Genomic DNA, 17,858 nt, shown 5'->3' with positions numbered 1-17,858 from the left:
AAAGATGAAACCTTTTTTAATAGAAATTGAAAGAAAATTCTATACTAATATGTAGGATAAAGGAGAAGAAGTCATATTTTTCTACATTCTTATATCCTGAGCAGCTGTGAATCATCTACACATGGCATTAGGGTAAATGCAGATGAGAAGAGAAAGAAAAATTTTCCAAGGAACTGAGTAGTAGTAGTGGAAATAATCAAACCTATTTCTTGCTTTAAGCCTTCCCTGAAATTTTTCCTAGCATCTTTACCACAATAAAAGTTTGGCATGTCATAGGATTTCAGGTTTTCTGAAAAACATTTTCAGATGTGTGTACAAGCAAGCACATAACATCCACTGAAGCTGTAATCACCTATGAAAAAAAATGCAAATCAAACACCCTGAACAAGTCCTTGTCCTCTTGGGTCTCTTCCATTCTTTGGTTTGGTGGTTTTTTCTTCTTTCTCCTGCATTTTCTGTATAAGTCATAACTGTCATTTAAAGCATATGAAAAGCAGAGGAAGTCAATTGTGTTTCTGGCAGAAGATTACAGACCAATATTAGAGAAAAAAACCCACTGAATTAATTTAGTTTGTATTAGATAGGAGAGGGAAGAGAGAGGTGTACATGGTACCCTTAACCTTTCTATAAATACTTTCTGTTCAGATCAGTAGGGATTGAAGATACACACCATTACCAGTTTGGATGTGCTATTACTTTTTTCATAAAGAGCCTATCTCTATAAAAAGGGCAGACATAATTATGAGAGAGTGTGTTGTTGGGGTTGAACCTCCTATAACCCAGAGAGGAAGAGAAGATATGGACCTTTGTGAATTCTCTTTTTTGTTTCTGTGTTCAGTTTTCTCTTTCATGCTAGGCAATGAGCTGCTGGTGAAGCCACGGAGCAGAAAATCAGAGACACAGTAACTAGCAGCCAAGCCAGCTGCTAACTCAAGTGAAAATGCAAGCCAGCTAGCAAGAGCTGAACATTGCAGCAAGAGAGGTAAGTGCCCAGCAACTCCATGAGAATACCAATGGGAAACATTTGTTCTTGATTACTAGGCAGATGTTAAGGGATTAATGTGAAAGGGAACATTTAATTAGGAAAAATGCTTTGCAGAACAAGTTAGGACATATGAATGGATGAAGAAGGAGAAAACAATTCACCTTTAAGGTGTTAGTTTTATGTACTGCATGTCTATAATGTTTTAAGTGTGTAACTGTGTAAGAGTCTGAAAGAACAGAGAAATTAAAAATCAGGTTAAGGAAACAAATGCCACTTGAACCTCATTACCAAGGTAAAATAAGGTCTAACCTGAGAAAATCCTTATGTATTTTCTTTGGCATTGAAAAATATATGAGAAAGAAATAATGGAAATTACTCATGTATTTGTAGAACGTAAAATAAGTTTTAATTACAAAAAACTCCCTTGGAGAAGCTATACCTTTACTGCTGCCTAGTCCAGCAGATTATTAACACATACCCATAAAAGTCAGCTTTGCTTCTCATGCCCAAAGTGATAGCTCTCAGTGTCACTGACACTGGCCACTCCACAAGAGCAGGCAGTGTCAGTTGTTTCATTCACAGTAGGCTCCATGTACTTGGATTTTGTCACCTGGGCAACAGCGAACATATTTCTGTTTCCAAGGGCACTTCAGAAAGCACTGTCTGCTGCTGTTATAAAGGACTTCCCACTGGACTTTCCCCTCCTTCTGTGTTTCACCAACACATGCTGGTTCCTCTAACACATATTTTGTATTTTCAGCATTATTTTACTCCTCTTGAAACATTTTTGGAGGTGTAAATCAGTGAATTCTATTCTACCCCACTTTAAAGCTGAAAAAAGGAACTACAGAGGTAGGTCTGATGCCTTTTGAAAATTTTGGTGCTAAGTTCATAATACCTCATAATACCTCATAATACCTCATAATACTTCATAATACCTCATAAGCTGAGGTATTGTCTGTTATGAAAAGTCCTAGAAAAACTGTTAGAAAGGAAAACAGTATGTTCCAATGGAAAGATGATTCTATAAAAATATTGTACAGTTAAAACTGTCCAGTTCCAATAATAGCTTCTGATGGTGCTATCTCAAAACAGATTACCCAGTATACAGGACTGCTCTAACTCCTGCTATTTAGCATCATGTTCTGATAAATCCATAAAACCATGCTGAAGTTGTTTTTTAAATAAATAACAAAGTTATTATTTAAACAAATAATCTGAATTTATAGACTAATATAGAAAATTGCAGAAAGATTCTCATTCTCTATTACAATTAAGACAATGTTTCCATAAGTGTTTTTTATCCAGGTGATGCAGAGTTTGAGGGTGAACTTTTTGTCTTAGCAACCTACTGCAAGGTATATTCAGTGTCTCCTCACCAGACACTGAATTAAGGCTTGCAGGATTCAGCAGCTCATGCCTCCCTGCCCTCTTTGTGGCTGCTGCATGCAGCTAATTCCTCCTGGGAAAAGAAGCAGGCTATCAGTTTGTTTACCATCCAGTAAAGATATCTGGCAGTTTCCTTGCACAAAATGAGCTGCTCTCTTGTCAGGAAGGTGTTTGATCCTCTCACAAGCTCTGCCATCTGTTGAATAAATATAGGCATGTGAAAGTTCAAAGTGTTATTGTGCGTAATAGCAGGCAGTGGAGCAGTGCATAGGATTGACTGGTGGAATTAAGACATATACAGTCCCCAATTACGCCACAGTTACAGTGCTGTTAGGAACAAGACAAACTCTTTCAAAAAGTCACCCCCTCAAATTTCTTTACAGTATAAAATAATAATCAATATTCTCTGCTGGTTATCACATGCACTTTACACTTAACCACCAATTTTACCTCTGCCCACACCAAATTAATTCACAGCCCGTTGAATATACTTCAGGACTAGGTTGACCTACAAAACTTCCTTAAAAATGCAAAGTTAAATAGATTTTACAGTCTATAAATAGAATTACAATGACTAGGGGGAAACTTTTTAGTTTGTTTCTCAGTCCCAGACAGATGGTGAAATTTCGCACAAACTGTTAGTTACTGTTTCATGGGCTTGGTCTTCTCTCCATTTTGGTGTACAGAGAGAAAAATACATATTCTGCTCATAAGAAAAATTGTCTCTAACCTATATGTAAGTGATTAAAAATGTTCAAGTAGACATTTTTAAGGTTGACATAAATATATTCAGTACTTTTTCCATTACTAAGTGGAGCAATATCATCAATGTTTAATATAGCTTATGAAAAAATTTTCAAAATTCTCCTGAAATTATGCTATCATATTATCAATGTTTGGTGTTCTAGGAAATACGTATACCTTTGAAATACTCATTCAGGAAGACATTTAAACATTTGCTTTCCATGCCCTGAGTTGAGGACATGCAGTAGATATCTCCCATACTGACCCACAAGCTGTCATCTTTAAGCCGTGATGAATTTTTTCTTAAGGTATTAAGAGTAGTAGCAGACTAAGGTGAGATAAAAATTATTATTTATTATGCCTCTTGTAATTAATAATATGATTTACTAATATGACTGTCATTGTCTTTTTGTTTTGTGGCTTTGCAGCAATCCTCAGTTTTGGGACAGGGTTGTTGAGATGCAATGGCAGCAGGATCTCAGCCCTGGGAAAGATTACAATCTCATTATTAGTCAAGAGGAAGCAGGAAAGGGAAAGCTTGTAACAAATGAGGTACAAAAGTGAAACAGGAGATAATTATTAATTGAATTACTATTTTAAGGTGAGGTCACACACGACTACAAACAAAATTTCAATGTAGAAATCTGTATGAGTAACACTAAAACAGTCCAACTGATGAAATATTTTAACTAATGTAAGACTTTCCTCAAGAATTCTAGTCATATGTATTTATATAGTTTCTAAATTAGTTGCCTGTATGTTCTTTATTTTCAAGAGAGAGAGGTACCTCCAGAGGACATTTCTTTCAAGATTAAAAAATGTGCAAAATAGGAATCATGGATTGCTCTCAGCAGTTGCCAATCTTCTTCCAGTGAATTATGAAGAACACAGAGGACTTATCTAAATTTATCTAACTTTAGATAAGTTGCACACAGCTCATATTGGCTCAGCAGAATCCAACACTTAAACTGCAGCTTATTTTAGTGATCTGATGATTGAAATATCAGTGACTACTCTGTTCTCCAATTATCTCCTTGTCAGAGGAAATGAAGACCTGAGGTGTGCTTTAAGGAATAATGCTGTCATAGCTCACACCTATGATCTCACGATAAAATATACAAGTTGTGGCCTATGGAGCTTAATCTGTTATTTGCTAATGGATGTAGACAATAAGAACTATTAAAAGATTCAAGCAAGAAGAAAAAAAATACTGCAGTTTAAATCCAGAACAAGTTTTTGCTTTAGCTCAATTCAAATTTATAAACTCTTTCCTCCAATGTATTCAACACAAATATTTCTGCAGGCACCAGAAATCCTTGGATGTCACCTGCATTCTGTCATACTCATGGAACTACTCATGAGAAGTTTGTGATCCCAATTTAAACACGTTTGCTAAATGACTTCAGCTAGTCACTTCCTACAGCACGTTTTCTATTTTCTCCCCTGCACAGAGGAAGTAGAGTCATCATTTCTGTAATATGCCTTAAGTTTTTAAGCTAAAAAGTGCTTTTTAATGCACCACTAATATAAGACAAAGACTAAACCCTAATATAAGTCTTTCCTCCTCTGGTGTTGCCAGAGTGTCAGGATGAGGCCCATATTTTTGATTCAGGCATAAAATATTGATAATGGTTGATTGTTAACATAATTTTGTCAGGCAGGTTTTTTTTCTCCTTCTCAGATTAAAAAGCTAGTGGACCTTAGAGAAAATTTTATTCCTTTGTGGACTGGGTCCAGTATTTTTCTCTTGGACAAATTTTATTTGTTTGCTGATGAGACACATATTTTAAAAAATTATTATGATGATATTCTTGCAGTATAGTCTTGCATGCTCTTAACACTTAATAAAGGTAACAGGAGCTGGGAAAAAATGGTTAGTGTGAAATGAAATATTATAAAATATTAAGCTGTGTCATTTTCTGTAGCAATTTTTTTATCTGGTTCAAACAACTGTCAACATGGATGACCATCCTTGTGTTTTTATTTCCCAGATTGTTCAAAATGGCTTCTTGGCTTGTGACTATTATTTTGAATCTGCACTTCATTATGCCAAATATTTGCATACACAATTCACTTATAGTGACCCCAGGGAAATGCCCCGTGAACAATCACTGAGACTGAGTTTGAATGAATAATGAAATGCTAATGGAAAAATGTGGGCCCACCTGATGGCAACTGAACTGTGCTCACCATAAAATGGGCTGGATCAAAGGTCTTGTTAAAAATTCTTTCCTATACCATAATCAGAACATATTAAGATTTGAGTGTAATTTTACATAGTTAGTACAAGTAAGTTTCCTAAAACTGCATTCTTCAAATTTTATCATTTGATTCTTATTCATAGAGAATGAGGGTGGTGCACAAATCATTGGGTTTCCTTCTCCTTTTATCTATAGGAGACTAGCAGGGGAAGTGTAGTGCCACCCTTCCCTTTCCTTATTTCTTCAAGATTTGTGAGCTGATAATAATTCAAAATTACTTTATTAAAATTCTGTTTTCTTAGGAAAGATGGAATCTCAGCATTTCCCAAGTGAATTTCTGACTGAAATAGCAATGATAGTTACACATGGCCAATTCCATAATTGTCAGTGGTATACTACTCAGACTTTTGCATTGCTTTAGAAGAAATAAATAATATATCTACACACTCTTTTGCAACCAGCCTGTTGTTTCATACACTGGGTCTGCTCTTCTCCCACTCTAAGTTTGCCACGGTGTCGTACCTGGCTCCACACAGCTGCGTTATCTGAAATCTGTGGCTAAGTTGTGAATCCTGCTGTGGGGTTGTGTCCTACACCTGGGTGTGACAGCATGGCTGGTGCCTTCAACCCTCACAGGTGTCCCCTTGCAAGCACAGGAACAAGAAAATCTCTTCCCACCAACAGAAATTACTCTTCAGGAAGCATTACATGAAGGAGGTGTGTGTTATAGCTGCCCTTACCTCATTCCACTCCGTCCCTCACAGACAGGAGTGCCAATCCTCCCACTTTGGTGGGAATCCTGAGAAGGTGAATATTGAAATATTGTTGCTTGGTGTGGTAGGGAAAAGCCCTGGAACAGTGCAACATGTTATCAAAAACTTTTCAGGATGATTACAAAGAGGCAAGGAAAGGAAATACACCTTTTTCTGGAGGGAAATTAACTAAGATATAAAACCATGAAGCACAAGGGAATTCGCTGCCAACTACAGGCGTAAAACAAGGATTGGAATGGCACAGGTGAGCACCAGATGGAGAGGAATTTGGAGGAAGAATTTAGTTTCACACATACCAGACACTTTTCTCAGCAGACCCTCTGAGGCCAGGCAGGAGAGGGACAGTGATGGCACAGGCAGCCCTACAACACCCATGGTCTGTCAAAGGGACCTGCCATGAAAGGAGTTAAAAGAATATCTGCTGCTTAACAGCCCTTCCTTGTCTTTGCCATATGTTACTCAGGTTGCATTTTCTTTAACTAAGTTGCAGCTCAGTGAGCATCTGAAAGCCCAGGAGCTCTTGAGGGAAAGCTCAACTCTGCCCTTTCTCCTCTCCTGACCCACCGGGATCTGCATTGCTGAGCCACTCTGCCCTGTGCAGAGACACCTCCAGCAGCCTCAGGAAAGGCATAGTTCAATGGTCAATTTACAGGAGGGAATAGATAAGAGGATCGCTGAGCTCCACAATGGGTTTTCAGCCTCTAGAAGTGGTTTGGTCAATTCAAAACATTCAGAGAATCTCTTTAAACTTCTGTGCCTCAGTCATGCATGAGCCAGAGTTTGTAAATATATTGTCCTTTAGGTTATTAGGTAAAAAGGTAGGCTTTTTCTGTGAACATTATTTAAAAAAGAAAATTATGTCAATATATTTTTTCCAACAATCAAGTGCAAACACTTCATTCCCAAACCACCAGATCATGAATGAAGAATATTTCTGATTCCTTATCATTCAATATTTCTTCTACAAAGGCTGTCAGAGATGTCTTATCATGTCATTTTAATATCTTTTCCAGAAAGTAGAAAAGGACAGTAGTCCAAACTTCTGAACAGTATCATATTCAGCATATAGCATGTACCATGAAGGTTCAGTCAGGGACTTCTTGCGGTGATTTCTAGAGCCATTTTACTTCACAAGAGTTAAACAGGCTGCAGCAGCAAAGCAGGTGATCCAATGATCTCTGGGAGGTATTTTTATTATTCATAAAACTCAGGGAATACAAGACCAAAACCAAGCTGCAGCTTTTCTTGACTATGTGTAATTCAGGCATTGCATAACAATAGTGCAATCTGTTTAAAAAAAAAAAAAATTAATCCTCCACTAAAAGTGTGCATTTCTATTGTATGTGAGGCATTTGTCTAAATACCAGGGCTAGCACATTTCTGATTAAGGTAGTCCATTGCCTTTTTGTAGGAAGTGGTACCAAGACCAGAGTCATTCTTCCACGTGCTCTAGACTTTGTGTCTTCCCTCTTTATTACTTAATAGTATCAAACCCATCATTAACTGATGTAAGCATTCCCTTAACATAGGATTCCTTATGCTCTACCTTTTTCTGAACTTAGGTTTCACAAATTTACTCCCTACCTGTAAATGGTTCTTCTACTACCCCACAAATAGTTCTAAACTTTGAAGATTACATTAGTCATCATCTGAGTAATTTTGAGTTATTCCAGTGAATTTAGATTGTTAGGGCCTTGCCCAAATGTCTTCTGATTTGTCCATGTACTTCTGGCTGCTGTTGTGTTCAGCTGCATACACAACATTCTTGTCAGTAATTTTCAGCCCTCTATGGTTGTCTTTGAGTTATTTGCAGTTTGGCTAGCCATGCCTGCTAAGGTACCAAACAGCCACTCACTTGACTGTCCAGTAGGCAGTGGACTTTTGTTATTGTTTGTTTGGTTGAGTTTTTTGTATTTTGTTGGTTTTTTGGGTGTTATATTTTGCTTTTGTTTTTAAGTCAAAACTAGGCTGCTTTGCAGTTTCTTTGTGTGCTGGGGCAGTTGACAAAGGATGTGCTGTCTGTTAGTGGAAAGAATACTCCTTTGCAAGACTTAATATTCTCTTCATTTTACTCAGGCTGTTGTTGGAGACTCCAACTGCTGCAGGTCAAACAATAATTTCAGGGGGCTCTCCTGGTTGTCTGCTTTCTCACTCTGTAAAATGTTTATATCTCATTACTTTTAATTTATGGATTTTCAGATCCTGCAGTGGGTGATTGAATCAGATTATATTAATTTTTCAATTAAAATTTTATGCAGGCATTTTTATTAACTCAAAGTGCATCTGGAAACTTTGGTAGTAAGTGAGATATGACTTTAATATCCTTGTATTAAGGAAGATACATGACAATATTATTTGATCTACCACAGCAGAACAGTGCAGAACATCAATTATGTAGAACTCTTAATATATTAACAATATAATGATAACTTTGGTTCCTTCAATTTTGAGCTTCATTTTTCTCATCTGTGCATTGTGTAAGACAGGTGGTGTGAGATGTATTTTTAAGCAATGTCATGTAAGAGCAGCAGTAATTACTATCATATGCAACAGGGGTTGAGAATGACTGACAAATTAATGTCTTTTTCCTACTTCTCCAGCCACTTGAATTACCTGTGCCTTGTGTTCCAAAGCCAGGAAGTGAGAGAAGAATATGACCCTCCTCCCTCAAATAGTGAAAATAAATGTACTCAAAGAATAATTCTACCAGAGTGACAGGATTTTTGCTTCCAAACTAAATTAAATGCATGATCTGTTGCCTAAGGTCTGATTACAAAATGTAGTTCTCTGTTAACACCTATCCACATACAAACCATATTAAGTTTAACCTAGTTTTCTCTCTGGGACAAAGGACAAGTTATTCAAAGCATACTGTTGTGTAACAAATACATTATGTTCTCTAAAAGCCGCCAGTCTCCAATGCAAGCTAGGAAGAATGCTGTGCAATACTTTCTATAGAAGAGTAATAGCATCCTTGATCTTTCTTGTTTTAAAATATGTGAAAACCTCCAGAAATATAAAATGGGTACAGCATCATGCAAGAGGTATATAGACACAATTAATTCATATATATATATAATATATATATTATATATATATATATATATATATAATCTACAAAAACTTTTGGGTTTTGCAAATATATATTTTCCTTACCACTAAAGCTAAGGAAAATATCTCTGCTGTTACTTAATTAAAAAAAAATTAGTGAAAAGAAAAATTTCCAGCCTTGTAACTGAAAGATAAGTTTGCAGGCATAAAATCCAGAGTCATGAAAAACAGAACCAGCAAATAGAAAAGAACATTAAATCTATTAGTTAAAAAATTCACCCTTTAAAATCACACTTCAAGAACACATCCTTACCTGTAGTGTCTTAAAAGCCTGGCTCACAGCACAGGATTTATAAACCTATGCCAGGGTATTTTAGACAGAAAAGAATAAACTCTCTTGCTTTTGTTGTAACTGAAGAACACAGGGAAAATTTTCAGTAAGCCACCTAGTAAAAGACAATAGTGTAGGAAAGTTGGTACAAGTCTACAACTAATTTGGTCTGGAACAGTGTTAAGATCTTCTATTTCCTGAAATCCTGCTGAAATTCTGTATATGGAAAGAGTTATTCTGTGGATTCACAGCCCAAACCACTCAAGAACCAGAGCCAGGTATTGCCTGGATTCAGGCAACAAAACTGTTGAAAAGAGCTCTCATGGCTTCGTCCGTCATGGAGTTTAAATAATCCATTCCATGGTGTAAGAAAGTGCTGCTATATGCTTCCAATTCCATTTTAGTGGGTCAGAATCTATCTTTCAAGAAAATGACCAGGCAGTACTTTTTAACTTTGGAAAAATGTCACCAAAATTTCTGCGGTGGAAAATCTTCTCCATCCAAATTCCCACAGAATTCTTTTGGCAATAAAACACATGAAGAAAGTTCCACAGATGATGAAATACATACACCCACAATTTAAGATTATTATACAATTTAGAACTGCTAAAATGCTTACTTGCTGGTTCACTAAAATATCAAGAAGTGTGGATCATTTCTTGTAGAAATGGTTTAAGTCCAAGGAAAACTCAAAATGTAACTAATCATCAGATGAGGCCTTCATTTTTTCCTTTATGCCATGGTCTTTCCCTTTTTACTTTTTGCCATTTTTCTAAATCACATCAGTTTTCTCAGATACTACAATGTTTTTAATCATAAATATTCCAGTACTTATACCTTCTTTTCATAATTCAATGTATATCTCGACTTATGTAAGGATAGATCTCAGGGTCTTGGTTGAAATGCTGTGTATTTCCAGACTCATTCTGTCCCTTTACAAATGTTTTGATGTTTTTCTGGCTTTTAAATGATAAATATCACATTTCAACATTTAAAGAGAAAATCATGTAAAAATACCTGTGTACCCTTTATAAAGTAAGGACATCCACAGTTTGTTGTTGTTTTTTAAACAAATGGCTTAGGGAGATTATTTCCTGAGATCTAATTGGAATTTTTTGTTTTCCAGGTTTTGTTTTTGTTGCCTGTTATCAGATCACTGTGCACTGCAAAGATGAGTGGGATCTATGTTACAAGGATCTACATCCTCGCTTTAGGTATTTTGCAGACAGCAATAAATCTCCTCTTAGCTCCCTTACCCTTCCTCTCTGAAGACTGGACAGATCCATTTCTCCTCTCCTCCACAGATCTCTGTGTCCTCTCCATCTCTTGGGTCTTCAGGGTTCTTGCTGTGGAAATATCTGTGTGCTTCGTGTCACATTTCTTCCACAGAAACTGTTCAAACTCTGAGAACAGAAGTGTTCCCTGCACCTGTATTACAACTTTCCTATGAATTTCTTCATTTAGAAACCAGTTTTTCTGAAAGAAGTGACAGTGCTTGACTTCTGCACTGGTGGAAGGATTTTCTGTTGGGGAATCCCTTCTCCATCATTTCCTTATTTGAACCTGGAATGTCTTTAGGACCAGATGTAAAAGTTTTGAAATTAAAAGGTAATAAGAAATTCAGTGAGACTCCTTCTTAGCCCAGGGAAGATAAAACTCTTCCTAAGCAGCTAGGAACAGAAAGTGCTTTTTGTAAAAATAATACATGGTATGGACTAATAACCCCACCTGTAACACCCACTGTAAATTCTATCCACTGCCAGGCTGACACTCCTGGGCTTCCAGCACCTTCTTTCCTTTGTGTCTACCTTAGATAAGTTTGTTGCCTATATTTTCATAAAGAATTTAACTAAATTTTTTTTTATTTCCTTTTTTTTCCTTCCTGTCATCCACATACTGCTATTATTCTACTCATCAGGGGATCATAAAGCCATAGCCTTGCATCTTATTAACAATAGAACTAGTAATTGTTAATATAGAACACTGACAGGCATAATTACACAACAAATAACTTCACATTTTAATCCCTTAACACATAATTTATGTTACTCATTTACTAATCCCCATTTCACAACACAATTTACACATTCTTTTATTAGTGAGTTATTTGGGCATGAACACTTGGGTTATTCACTTAAACAGATACCTGGAATTTAATAAGCCTTACATATCCTTTTCAACATCCATAACGAGTCTGATTACAGAGTCTTTTGCTAGGATACCACTCTTGCCAGGCTCCATTTGGGGTGTGAAATTCAGTCCATTAATCAAGCACCCATAATAGCAGTACTGACAGTACCAGAGCAGAGAGCACAAACATCCTAATCACCCCCTGAATTATTTAAGAACAGGAATAGTTTAGCACAATGGGAGATCTCCAAAATTAATTTTTGCCTTTTGTTAAAGCTCTCTCATTTTTCACCACTTTTGAATAGTTGTCCCAAATAATGCAGCAAAATTTGTTCCAGATCTTGTACTGGAATGAGCAAGACAAGTAAGAACTCGAGGAATTCCAGGTTAAGCCCAAGGCAAAGATTACAGCAGAAACTTTGCTTTTCATTTACATTATAGCTCCATATTAGCTGAATAAGATGGAGCAACCAAGGCAATAATCTACTTTACAGAGTTAATAATCAGAAAGAATCTAGATTACACTGCGGTGAGAAAAAATTTTCCACACCTGATCCAACAGAGGATACTTTGTGGAGGGAAGATTTTGAAGACTAAAGAAAAAAAAATATTGCTTTTTTTAAAGTATGACATTAAGTATGTATAAAGTATTACATTCTTTATATTATGAGAAATTAAAGATATAATGAAGCATGTATTGCAGGGCACTGTGGTTTGTAGCTAGAATCTGAAATTTCCTAATAACTTCTAGCACAGACTGAGTTCACTTGTTATTTCATAAAAATGTAATGACTAGGGAAGATTGGGTGATTTTTTTTGCATCTTGCTGTCCTGACAGCTAAAAATTTTAGTCTCTAGTCTGCAGCTCAGTGCAACAAAGTAATTTGTTCTTTTCCATGCACAGAGATCCTACACACACTCAGATCTGTACATACTTGCTTCCATCCTTTCTTGGTGTTTCCTAGCAAGGAGAAACACACTCATACACCTGCAGAGTGTAACTGAGGAGAGCATGCTGTAACAATCTGTGCCCTGTGCCCTCTGTGCCCTGACCTCCTCAATGTTTGGGCTATCAGGACTGCCCACGACTCATCCTTGTATTTAGAAATAACCAAAACAAGGCAGCACTAAAGCTGTGCATGTCTACCATCACCCAGACTTTGTGTCTGGGCTTAAGGCAGGCCACTGGAGAAGAAACCAGTAAATAGGTTTGTGGTCCTTGTCTCTGAGTAGGTCTGAAATATCCAAAATTTGGTATGTTTTTGCAAAGGCATTCTGGTTTAGATAATGTTCTAATAATTCTCATTAGCAAAGAGAGCTGCAAGAAAAAAAAATATCCCAAGCTACCAAACTAGGGCAAGATATTGTAAATGCAATTCACCATGACCAGCTGTATGATTCCCACTAGTAGCTGCATCTTCATCATTCCAAGGGCACAGAATCTAAATTTATCAACACTGGGCAGAAACAGTGTACAGCTTTAGCCAAGTCACTGAATAAAAAATATTGGCAATTACAGAAGAGCACAACCCATTCTAGAAGCTTGAGTTATGTAAATATATCCATTTGTAAGAAAGCATAGAATTTTAACTAAAGATTATATATATGTTGGGGAGATATGACTTTAAATTAGCTCTGTGTAATCCAATTCTTCTTTCCTATGAATAGGATGCCAAAGAAGGATTAACTACAGAGAGTGGATCCAAGATTTCATTCCTAATATTGGTAGACATAGGGATGATAAAAGCTGATACCACCATGGGCCAGCATTAGCACTTGCTGAGCTCTAATACAGTCCCTGGATGAAAGCATCTTTTATCTTTCAGTCCTAGTGAGAAACAGTATGAAAGCATAAATCACAGAGGGGGTATTCAGAATATCTCCATATGGTCTTAGACATAAGAAAAATACATGGGGCAAAGTGATTTTTCTAAAGTTAGGAATGTTCTTTTAGAACCCTCCCCCTCGGATTACCAGAGCATTATTTCAGACAAAACCAGTGCAATCAGTATGAATATGTTATCATTTCAGAATATGCAATATTCTTTTTTCTTTTTGCCATCAGCAGCAGACACTGTTGCATTGACTTGCTCTTTGCTTTGCCAGTGAGTCGCTGCATCATCATGTGCATTCCTGCTGCTGGGGCACAATTGTAAATACTGCACCTAATGTTGACATGGATGTCCTGCACTGGTGTACTGGAGATATCCTCCACTGGGCAACCTTCATCATATTCTGAAATGATAGGAATATTTGCAGTCTGTGTAATGGTAGTGTCTCAGAATCTCTCTCACATATACATTTTTAGATACACAACTTTAAGAATGAACCACACTGCATGATTTCAAATTCCCTCTGCATCTCTACTAAACTAAAATGTGCATTCTGATAGGAATTCAACCAAAGTCTGAGATCTCCTAACTCCTCCAAATAAATTAATTAAGCAATTTTTCTGTTGGAAAAGTGTGCTTCATTTCCACTTTTAATTCCTCAGGCTGCTCACCTTTTGCCCTTGTTCAGCATGATGGTACAGAGGTAAAAGGAGAAGTATTACTCTTAAAGATAGCATCAGCATTGCCAGTCAGAGTGCAGGAGGAAATTGTAGCTGAAGATGAATTTTTAAGTATGAGTCATTATTAGTCAGACCATGAAATTTAGGTTGCTTTACTTATTTTATTCGTCCAGTTCTCAGGTAAACTCAAGGATACAATTTAAACAATTTTTCAGTTTGCTTTTAACACTTGAACACAATTCCTCTCCTGTAAAATGATAACAAGTGTTCCTGAGTTCTTCGTGTAAATAGTGTAAAAAATAACAGCATTTAATTCCCTATTTTTAAGCAAACTGGAAAATGACTGCACATATTTCTTTTCCCTGGGATATGTGACAGTTTTGAAACTGGTTTTTTTTTTTCCCCAAGATATTAAAGAACTTTTCCATATAATGATTTAAAGATAAAGAATTTATAACATGGTGTCAATTTTTAACTCTTTTTCATTTTGATAATCTAGGCAGCTTTTTAAAACTCAACTAGGTATGGAATTGAGACAGAACTTCAGAAATGTGATCAACTCACTCAACATAGCTTTGATATAGCTGGAAGACTTCTAAACTAATCCCTGGTCAAGGCTTTCATATACCCTGCTTGTCTGTACAGATAAAATTAATGAACAGTTCTAGCACAACTGGGATCAGAAGTAGCACCATTGTCTGCCCTACCAATATGACTCTCACTCTGTAGTGCAATATTTTTTCAATTGAATTTTGAACAGAGACCTCATCAGATTTATAAATCACGTTCCTTCAGGTGATGATGTGTGCTGATGTGACACATGTACTTGTGTCTGCAAACCCCTGAATTATAAAGTAAATGAGCACATTTGTATCTGAAAGTAAGGATTTTTTTGACTTTTACAGGGAGTGTCTGACTGCCGCCTTCTTCAGTGTTTGCTTTACAAAGACATGCACAACATGACCTAAAGATTCAAGGAGGAAGTTAAATTAATAAAGTTTTTAAATGGTTTCTGATTTCTATTTCTCAAACAAAAAATCAAGTTGCTTGTACTTTGAACTTCCATCAATTGTCAATGTTTTAGTAAGAGTTTTCCAGGACAGTCAAAAAGGAAACCAGACCAGAACAATGGGTAACGTAAGCATTTATCTCCACTACCGTGCATGCTGATAAGGAAAAGCCAAGTAACTGTTCTCTGTCATCTTTTTAATTTTCTGTTTATTACCTCCTGAAGTAATTTGCTCCATTTAATACAGAAAATTAGATATTTTGATCTATAAATTTCCCCTTGTTCTCATCTTATTATGCCATCTGCTTATTCTTTCTCCTGTACAGAAGAAAGAAGCACATTTTTAATTGGCAACATTTTTCTTTTAGATATTTTATATCTTTCTGACCAATTTTTTTTTTACTTGGGTACCAATGGAAATTTCCTTACACAAAAGACAGTACAACTTCTTCCAAGAGAGAGCATCTCAAGTTCAACAGACATTTCATGAATTAACAGAGACAGAATCTGGACACTGGCTTGTTTTAACTGAGCCAGAATACAGTTGTCTTCATTTTTAATGAGTTTTGACATATAATAATAACAGCCCTAGGTGCCTTAACTTTTAGATCTACAATGTCAGATATCATAAATGGATTTGGGTCTCAGAAAATGGATATGCAGCACAACCTGGACAGAGGTCTCTGCAATGCCACCCAGGTACTGGTTGTACTGAAATTCCACTACCAAAGCATAGGAAAACATATCTTCATATCCTGGAGGGGCCTTATCCTCTCAGGTGACCAGATTTTCTTGGCAGCCTCAAGCTTTATTTGAAATCCACCTGAGTGCCTGCTGTCTTTTGGCTTTAGTAGCCCAGAGGAAATCTAATATGCCCATCCTCAGCATCTGTGGGCCTGAAGCACAGTCTTGATGGGTGGGGCCAATTTTAGTCCTCTTGAAATAACCTTAAATTCATCATCTCAACTCTAAGATATTCAAAGTGCCTACCCTGCTCTTTGAAAACTATGTCAAAGAAACCAAAAATGCAGTTGTACGTCTAGATCCTTCTTTTTACTAAATGTATAGATGATGTTAATTTTGAAACCAGGATAATTGTTGTTGCAGTCTAAATTATTACTAAACTTCAAGAGATTTCATAGGAGTCTTGTGTCTGTGACCATACAGTCTGGACTTAAACATGGCATGACAAAGACCTGCTCACCTTTGCTGCTAAGTGTCCCTTTCTCAGTTGCTCTAAAATGCCTTTACCCAGTCCAGTGCATAAAAGACATGAGAAATGATGTTTGGACATTTAACAGAACCAGTGCCAGGATTTCTGGACATCAGTTGTTTTTTAAAAAGAGTAAGGGCTGTCTAAATAAACCTGAAAGTGCTGCTTTAATCAAAAACAATCCTAGAATATAAAGCTACTGAATGCGTCAGCATCAGATTGGTATTTGCCACATCAAGCAGTGAAAAAAATTTACAAACTATTAAAAATTTGTGTCCTGGGTACATCTGAAATAATTTGGATTATGTAAGCATAAGCAGAGATGTCAGTATTGTGAGCATTTTATGCTTTCAGCCCTAAAACATTAGAGACACTTAAAACAGTGGCTTTTCATGCTGCATGGCTCTGCTCCACAGTAAGATGACAAATAAATTTATAGATCCAAAGGCAGAAATTCTCATAAATTTCTCATCTCAGGACATGCTGTCATTCAACACTGTTGGACTCTGTTTTTCTCCTTTTAGTGACCACTAAAGAAGGTTAAACAGTCATCCATTAAGGTCATGAAGTAATGACACCTTTTAGGTAGGCTAAGCTGTTCTGAGGTCCACCGGGAATTACCTTTTAAAATAGCTGTGACCACATTACACATGGTGTAGGCCATGGGACACTTCTCCACTGAAAAGAAACCCAAATAAGGGTTTCATTAGAAAGCCATAAACTTCACACAGACAAACCCAACTAACTTAATAAAACAGCAGGCCATTTAAAACAAACGTATAAGGTTCTTGAGGGAATGTGTATTTGGTATGTAGTAAAATTGTAACACTTTTAATGCAGAATGCTTTCTAACTTTGAGTGCCGCCTTAAAACACCCAAAAGTGTTTCAGGAATGCATATTCACCCCATTTGTGCAAATAAAGAATGAAGGACCTCAAGAAAGGCATGGAAAGGTGGTGATACCCCAAGTCAACTTCTGCTTTTGGAGATGTTCATATAAACAATTGCAAAGTTTGCTTGGAACTGCTAGTCTTGCTCATGCTTACTTAGTTTCAATCCATGGTGGAGAAAAAGAGCACACAAAACACCCCACTCCTGCAGACACCCACTCTCCTACTGTCAGAGGTATATCTAAGATACTAAACTGAGGGCTGGAGCACACTTTCAAGCAGTCTCCCACTTTGTTGTCTCATTAATTGTTAGAGTTCTGCCTGGCACAAAACTTTGCTAAGACTTTCTCAGATGTACTGAAGTGCAGTTCAGGGCATACTGCAAGCCATCCACTGTTTGCAGCACACAGAATAGGTGAAGGTGAGGGAAAAGTCTTCACCTGCACAGATCTGAGCAATACCATCTTACTTTGGATGAGACTATAGCCCTTCATTTATTTTGTTTTCCAAACCACTGACAGACCTGATCTGGCAGGGCTCTGAACACAAACCTGGAATTAGAGATCTTCTGTTAGTGGGGTGCATTCTTTAGCCAAGAAGTCCTATTGAGAAGCTGCAGGAATAAAACAC

The 17,858-nt window shown here is 36.8% G+C and overlaps 1 long non-coding RNA gene across 1 annotated transcript; it reads left to right on the top strand.

Moving 5' to 3' along the window:
* Window positions 1-636: 636 nt before the first annotated feature.
* On the top strand, window positions 637-12,303 carry LOC113459960 (uncharacterized). The gene is made up of 5 exons (XR_012577106.1): window positions 637-982; window positions 1,746-1,837; window positions 3,547-3,719; window positions 10,601-10,688; window positions 10,779-12,303. It is a non-coding gene; the product is annotated as an uncharacterized LOC113459960 (long non-coding RNA).
* Window positions 12,304-17,858: the final 5,555 nt, after the last annotated feature.

This window comes from Zonotrichia albicollis, chromosome 1 (genome assembly GCF_047830755.1).
Source record: "Zonotrichia albicollis isolate bZonAlb1 chromosome 1, bZonAlb1.hap1, whole genome shotgun sequence".
Classification (NCBI taxonomy): domain Eukaryota; kingdom Metazoa; phylum Chordata; class Aves; order Passeriformes; family Passerellidae; genus Zonotrichia; species Zonotrichia albicollis.
Note: the sequence above shows the minus strand (reverse complement) of the source record. Positions and strands in the feature narration are given on the sequence as shown.